Source organism: Pempheris klunzingeri, chromosome 16, assembly GCF_042242105.1.
Source record: "Pempheris klunzingeri isolate RE-2024b chromosome 16, fPemKlu1.hap1, whole genome shotgun sequence".
NCBI classification, from domain to species: domain Eukaryota; kingdom Metazoa; phylum Chordata; class Actinopteri; order Acropomatiformes; family Pempheridae; genus Pempheris; species Pempheris klunzingeri.
The window spans coordinates 1,471,895-1,479,505 of NC_092027.1; positions in this window are offsets into that span (position 1 = coordinate 1,471,895).

Below are 7,611 nucleotides of genomic sequence, written 5' to 3' on the forward strand. Positions count from 1 at the left end.
CAGGTTTTGGAGTTGAACTCAGCAAGCTGATGCTGTGGTTTATGCAGAATGTGAATAAACTAGTTGATCTCTTAGTGTTTGTGTATGTTACAGATTCTCCTTCGTCAGCAGTGCAGCGAGTGGGAGTCGCACCGAGTCTACATCTGTACAGCATTACACTTGTTAATCTTCTCCGAGAGGCCAGAGCCTGTTTTCCCTGTAACAACATCTTGATTCTGTCCCAGTAATTCTTCCCTGGGGGGCGTGAAGAGTTACAGCAGAGCAGTGGTGCGTGTACAGAAACTTTGATATCTTCTAAGCGCTTCCTCCTGGGTCGGCGGGTTCAGTTCAGCCAAGAGGTGACGGCAGAAGGTCTGGAGCTGCAGTGATTAGTCCATTACTTATCAGCTAATAAATGAATCGGAGACCACTTTGATAATCAATTCATCATATTTAGTTAGGAAATATCCAAATCCTGTGATTCCAGCTCCACTAATGTGGATATTCTCTGGCTTCTTTCTTCATCGGTGACAGTAAACTGAACCTGTTTGGACATTTGAGGACATTTTACAGACCAAACGATGAATCTTTTAATGGAGAAAACGATCAACAGATTACGGTTTTTCCTCAAACAGTTTCTTTCACCTCAGCTGCAGGCGGCACCAGGCCTTTAGTCTGAAGCACTATATTAGAGACGGGCCTCTGTTTCTTTATTTCTGTCATATTTTAGTACCAAGCCTCCTTGTTTCCTGATCTGGTCCCATCTTCCTGTTCAGGTGTTACGCTGTTCTGATGAAATGCAGGTAATAACAGTTAAAATGAAGTAATTGTACATTATGTTTAAGTGGCAGCACATTATATAACATTATATTTTTGGTTTCGGCTTTTATTTGTTCATGTCCAGCTCAGCCCAGGCCGTCATGAGAGCCTTTATTTGACTGCTACTGGTGGAAATACGGTAATTAATAATGAACATAATCTTCAGCTGCAGCCCTGAATGAGTCGCCAGTGTCCCTCAGAAAGAAACTCATCATCTCATGAGGTCTGAAACAGCAATGGATTATTCAACCAGCCTAAAATTTACTCTATTGATAATTGAGAAAGTTATTTATCAGGCAGAATTGTTTAAAAAATATCTCATTGTTAGCTGAATATTTAGTTTTGAGGCTGTTTGACGTCACACTGAGAAACCTGATCTGTGATCGACGTGCTTCAGTATTTTGTGATGTCTTATAGATTAAAACATTATTCAGTTACATAGTTTTGGTTAATCTCAGAATATTCTTATTATTTGCAGCCCCAACTGAGTAAATTTTTACATTTGATTGTCATTTTGTATTAAGTGAAACTTCCAAATATTTCCAGCTGCTTTTTTCTTATTGTTAGCATTAATCAATGAAACATTCTGTGAGTGTTGTTCACGTCATATTGGAGAGATTGATTATCATCACTTGGGGGACAAAACATCCACATCAGCCTTCAAGTTACCAAACATCTGTGTTGGTAAAATTGGGAATTGGGAAACAATGAAATCTCTGAAGAATCAACAGATTGGTGACAAAAAGTTTTTGGTTAATTTCTCCTGGAAAAACATGAACAATCTAAAGTTTTCGATCTCTAAACGTGGCTTGAATGCAGCGTTAGACTTTAGTGTTGGCGACCGTCAAAGCCTCGTTGGCGCTCGAACACGTTTCCTGCTTCTACTCGGGGAAGCAAATGAGAAAACCCATTGCGTTGCAGATGCTGGTGGAACAGATGCTAACTTGGCGACGGTCGGGGCTTTGGCCGGCCAATCCGGGCTGTAGCTGCGGTTTCCCCCGTCAGCTCTTCTGTTCGGTGGGAATCCTCCTCCGTCGTACTGATATCTCATATTTACCGCAGAGCGACCGCATCGGCCCTCATACAAGATATCAGTGGTCGTAAAACTACAGTGTGGAAAGCAAAGGCCTCTGATCACCTCTACATCTGTGCAGAATTATCTTGTTTTCTGCTCGTGTCTGTCCGAGGCCAAGTCCTCTGTGTGTGTGTGTGTGTGTGTGTGTGTGTGTGTGTGTGTTTGAGTTTTGTTTGACGCCGTCGCAGGAATTAACAGGATGTTAGATGACAAGAAGTTACACACTCAGTGGTCTCTCTGTCTGCTTCTTCGAACGGTTTGTGTTTGTTTATGGCAACAGGAGATTAGAACCCATCTGGTAGAAGTGTGTGTGTGTGTGTGTGTGTGTGTGTGTGTGTGTGTGTGTGTGGGTGGGTGTGTAGTGGGTTTGGTTTGGTTTGGTTTGGTTTGGTTGGGAGGGGGTGCTGATAGAAAAGGAATAGCACTGGTGAATTAGTGTTTTTCCAGCTCCACATGTGTGTAAACGAGAGAGAAAGAGTCGGTGAAAAAGATGCAGCACGATGGATATTGTGACTAAAGCTGTGTGTGTGTGTGTGTGTGTTTGTGTGTGTGTGTGTGTGTGAAGACTGTGTAGCAGATTAAGTATTGTGTTGTGTGTGTCTGTGTGTGTTTTGTTCGGCGGTGTGTGAATGATAATGACCTCTGACTCTGTCGGTTCTCTGTTACTTTACTGGATTAGCTCCCCTTCACTGCTCTGCCTCTGGACACACACACACACACACACACACACACACACACACACACACACACACACACACACACACACTTACATATCCAACCTTACATGCAGCCAATATTAAGAAGTGATTGCCCTGACGACAGACAGACAGACTCCTCACAACACATACCTTAAAGTACTCGTGCTGCTGAAGCACTACCACAGGACGTGCAGTCACAGTATGACGGAGCACAACTTCCTGTCTCTGCTCCTACCTGTCTCACCTACCTGCTCATCAGTGGGCGGACCTCTAGTAGAAACCGAGACACCTCATTGGCTGCTGCTGTGTGTGTGTGTGTGTGTGTGTGTGTAGCCACCGCGCTTCTTCCCGCCCACCATATCATCAGTGCCGCCATAAGCCGAACTCAGATTACTGCAAGGTGAATCTTTTCGCTCAAAGACGAGAGGCATGAAATCCACGTGTAGTCGAAATGATTCAACCTCAGCGAGTCCCCGTGGAGCCATGTAGGGTCGCCTCTCTTTCTGTAGGTCACCTGATGTCATCCGAAGGAGTCGGAGGTCCTCCTGGTCGTCTTTGCCGGTCTGAGGCTTTGTCGCCTCCACAGTCTGCTGCTTGAACTCGTTGAATTTGAAGCGGTGAAGTAACCTGATGCTGACGGTTTCCCTCTGCCAGTAAAGCCACAACTGAACCCTTCTTCCCCTCAACTTTTCTTCTGAACTCTTTTGGCACGCTCGCTGGTTATTTTTGGATTTCACTCGCGTCTGAGGTCCTTCTAACGCTGTAAGAGGATGGTGATGACAGTCAGTAAGATATGGATCAGGCGATCACCTCGGCTACCTCGTTAAGCAGAACGAGGCTCCCGTACATGTAGAGGTGCTGATTTATATATTTGGAGGCTTTTCTTCATTTTTTCCTTCCTGTATACAAATAAACTGAGTCATGCACACATTACAAATTCATAACACACCCACCAACTGGCAGGCGCTCACACACAAACACATGCATTATGAACTCACACACATATAAACAATACTAACATTTACACACACTCCGGGCAAAGATCCACTGTAGGAGTGTGGGTCTCTCTGCAGGAGTCCCTGGCTCTGTAGGATATGTCCACATGTGGAATACCAGCTGGTCAGCACACACACACACACACACACACACACACACACACACACACACTCATCTCCCCTGCTGCTCTAACACATCTCCTGCTAAGATCTTTCCTTTTTGCATGTGTAAAAGTACTCACACACACACATGTCGTCTTTCTCTTTCACACTTGTTTACACACTCGCTCACGCACCAACAGTACACACATTGCAGTAGTACAGTACTCCCTCACTCTCTCTCTCTCTCTCTCTCTCTCTCTCTCTCTCTCTCCCACACACACACATTGCCAGTGCCAGTGTGTCTGTTTATTGGAGTGTGTGGCCGCTTTCTGCTGGCTGCACATTGCATCATCCTGCACACACACACATGCTGTATGTATGCACAGGCACAATCTATAGACACAGAGTTACACACACACACACACACACACTTTATTTATAATTGCATCATATTAAGGGGCACACACACACACACACACACACACACACACACACACACACACACATACTTACATGCAGATTGCATCACAGTCTGGCAGTAAACGTCCTGTATTGTTCTCTAAACTTTCATCACAGACACACAAACAGGCAGCAAATGTAACCAGCCGGTCAGTAAATCTGCACAGACAGATTTGACCAAACCAGATCCTGCAAAGCTGAAATTCAGGCGTCCAAACTCAGCTACCCACAATGCTCGGGGTAGAATAGGCATTCGCACCCAGGTGTTAAATGTACCCAACCTTCTGTATTTGTATCCCACTTTGGTGCCTTCAAGTGTTGAGGCAGGTGGGAGAAATCATTATTCTAGCCCCATCCATGAGTCCACGATCTTGTCCTAAACCTAACCAAGTAGTTTTGGCGCCTAAACCTAACCAAACTGCGGCTGAAAACTCAAAATGATAATGAAAACGTGTCAGTGAAGTGTAAAAATGGGTGATAAATGGGTTTTAACGCTACTCAAACACCAATATCTTGTGTAAAAAGTCCTGTGTTTGACGTATTCATCCACCGTGACCTCCTCCACTGTGGCACCAGGCCGGATGTAAAGCTGCCGTCTGTCATATTCAAATTAATGTTATAATCATGTTAAAGCCGATCAAACCGAAAATAAACAGCTGTTTAAGTCAAAGTTTAAACACGAAACAAACATGAAAATCAGCCAACAGTTTGATATTATCCCAATTATCAGTGTCGTCAGTAGAAACGGCCGGCAAACCTCAAGCTGGTCGTCAAAAATAACCAAACTGAGGACAAAGTCAGACCAAAGAAGAAACCAATAAAATAAAGTTCTCTTTTTTAATGCTAGTGTTGCAGTCGGCCAACTAAGTTAACCAGGTTAACCAGGATAACTTCAGGGGGATTAGATTATTAAACTATCTGTACTATTGTTGGTGTGTTTGGGTAATGCAGCATATCAAAGGACGGTCTGACAAAAAAACACCAGGAAAGTAATCATGACGGCCAGGCTACCCCGTCCAAGAAATCAGCCATCCATGTCAGAAAACCAGAACAACAGTCCGTCAGCCATGAGGAACAGCCGGCAAACTTGCCGTAAATTTGTCAAGCTGCGGGGCAGGAAGTTAAAACCTTAAAACCAGTCAAACACAACAAATTAAAACAAGTCACTCGACCCAGAAATCTGCCCTCCGTGACTCAGAATGAGTCTATTAGAGAGAGAAAAACCAGTCAGCCCAAACATAAAGAGATAATCAACTTATTAATTAGAAGATATCCTGTAAACCAGGTGAGACAAACGGCCATTTAGATGTAAAAAGCAGTCGGTCAGATCTGGATCAGCTCCTCGGTCTCATTGTTGAGTTTCACCAGCAGGCCGAGTCGCTTGACCAAAACCTCCCCTGAATGAAGGCTTTGTCCACAGTGTGTGTGTGTGTGTGTGTGTGTGTGTGTGAGAAAGTAAAGTGTGTGAAAGAGAGAGGGACAAAGAGAACAAAATAGAGTGAAAAAGAGACAGTGAGACAAAGAAACAGAGAGAGTTTGGTGTGTTTCTCAGTGTGGAGCTTAAACAAGCAGTACAGGATGTGCAGCCAAACTATTTTCTCTGCTTGGCTGCAGCTTCTGTGTGTGTGTGTGTGTGTGTGTGTGTGTGTGTGTGTGTGTGTGTGTGTGTGTGTGTGTGTGTGTGTGTGTGTGTGTGTGTGGATATGGGGGGGTGAAGGGTGCTGATGGGATGTCACTCGTTCTCTTTACTATCACAAATGGGAGGGACACACACACACACACACACACGTACAGTTACACACAACATGTACACGTGTACCAGTGAGTCTGCAGTCACACACACACACACACACACACACACACACACACACACACACATTTAAAGGCCCATCCACACCAGCGCAGCGTCCAGAAGAGTCTCAGAGAGCAGGAACACCTCACCTGAAACACAAACCCTCACTTTTTATTTGTTTTTCCTCTCAAAAGAATGAGAAGAAGACGTCGCTGGTGGGAAGCCGGTGAGGGATCTTTGACGGTGACTGACTCCTACTGAATGTGTCAGTAGAGCTTCTTATAATCCAGCAGTATAATCAGACCTTCACAGGGAGACGTGTGTGGAGCTGCTGTAGCACACCTCCACCTGCTGCCACTCACCTTTGTACTGCCGGCGGTAGAATTAACGAGGGCTTCTCAGCTTCACATGTCCGAGCTGTGACCTCCCAGTCATCACGTAACGTATAACTAGAATGACTGCTCCTGCTCCTGGTCCACACTAAAACGTGACTTGAGGCCTCCTGCAGTCAGGACCCCTCCTGACTGAGGATCTGAGGCAGCAGAATCACTGACATCACTTCTTAAATCTCTTTTTAAAGCTCCCATATCATGCAAAATGTACTTTTGTTATGTCTGTCAACATAAACGAGGTGGTGCAAAGAGATGTGTTTAGATCTGGCTCCCTTTATGATGTCAGAAGGGGATCTGGTGATTGTGTGATCTCCTTCTGTCGTTCTGTCCTCGCTAACGCAGAGACGTTGGAGGCGAGAGCGAAGCGGCAGATTGTTTTCTGTTCAGACTGAGGCTGGAAACATCTGCAGCGGCCACATCTGTAGGAGGAAACCTTCATCAATGGCCGCCGCCGTCGGTTTTATTATTTATTATTATTTATTCTACTGTTTCTGTTCTTATCTATTACTTTCATTTCATTCTAATCTTAAGGATTATCAGTTTTCAACCAAGTAAATCACTTTATTGTGAAAAAGCGCTGTAGAAATGAGCTGAGCCGTTACTCGCATAACGTTGAGTTGCATTGTGGGTAATGTAGTTGCCAGGTTTTGACCAGGAAGAAGAAGAAGGTGTGAGAAGAGAGTTGATGTCTCTGTTTTTGCTTTTGGTCTGGAAGCATCATGCAGTGACTTTAGTTTTCCTCGTCTTCCCCCTGAAGTCTCAATCCTCCAGAAAGTCTGGCTGCCTGCAGACTCGCTCAGGATCGCGCCGCTTGACGCAAGACTTACGGAAGCTTTTTTTTGTCAACATTTAATTTAATTCCAGTTGGTTATTGATTTATTCAAACTTTCTGCAGCGGTCCAAATTGGATTAAGCTTGTTTTGGGTTTTGTTTTTTTTTTTTTAAATCCTCCTTTGTTTGATTGTTCAGGAGGGGGAGGAGTATTTATCTCAGCAGACAACAGAAAGAGAAACCTGACGTCTACCTGTCGAAGCGAACGCTGGCTTCACTTTAAAAAAAAAAACAAAAAAACAAAAAAAGAGAGACAATGAAAAGAAATAAGAAAGTGAGCGTGTCAGGCTTCAGGTTGGCATGTGAGCGATGAAAAGGCCGCCGTTTGTCACCAGAAATTATTGATGTACAAACAAACAGACGCTGCAGGAGGACGCAGGAGTTTGGGAGGCTTTTGAAGAAAGAATCAAAGGAGGGAGGAAGGAAGGGAGGGAGGGAGGGAGGGAGGGAGGTAAATGGGTGAAGATTA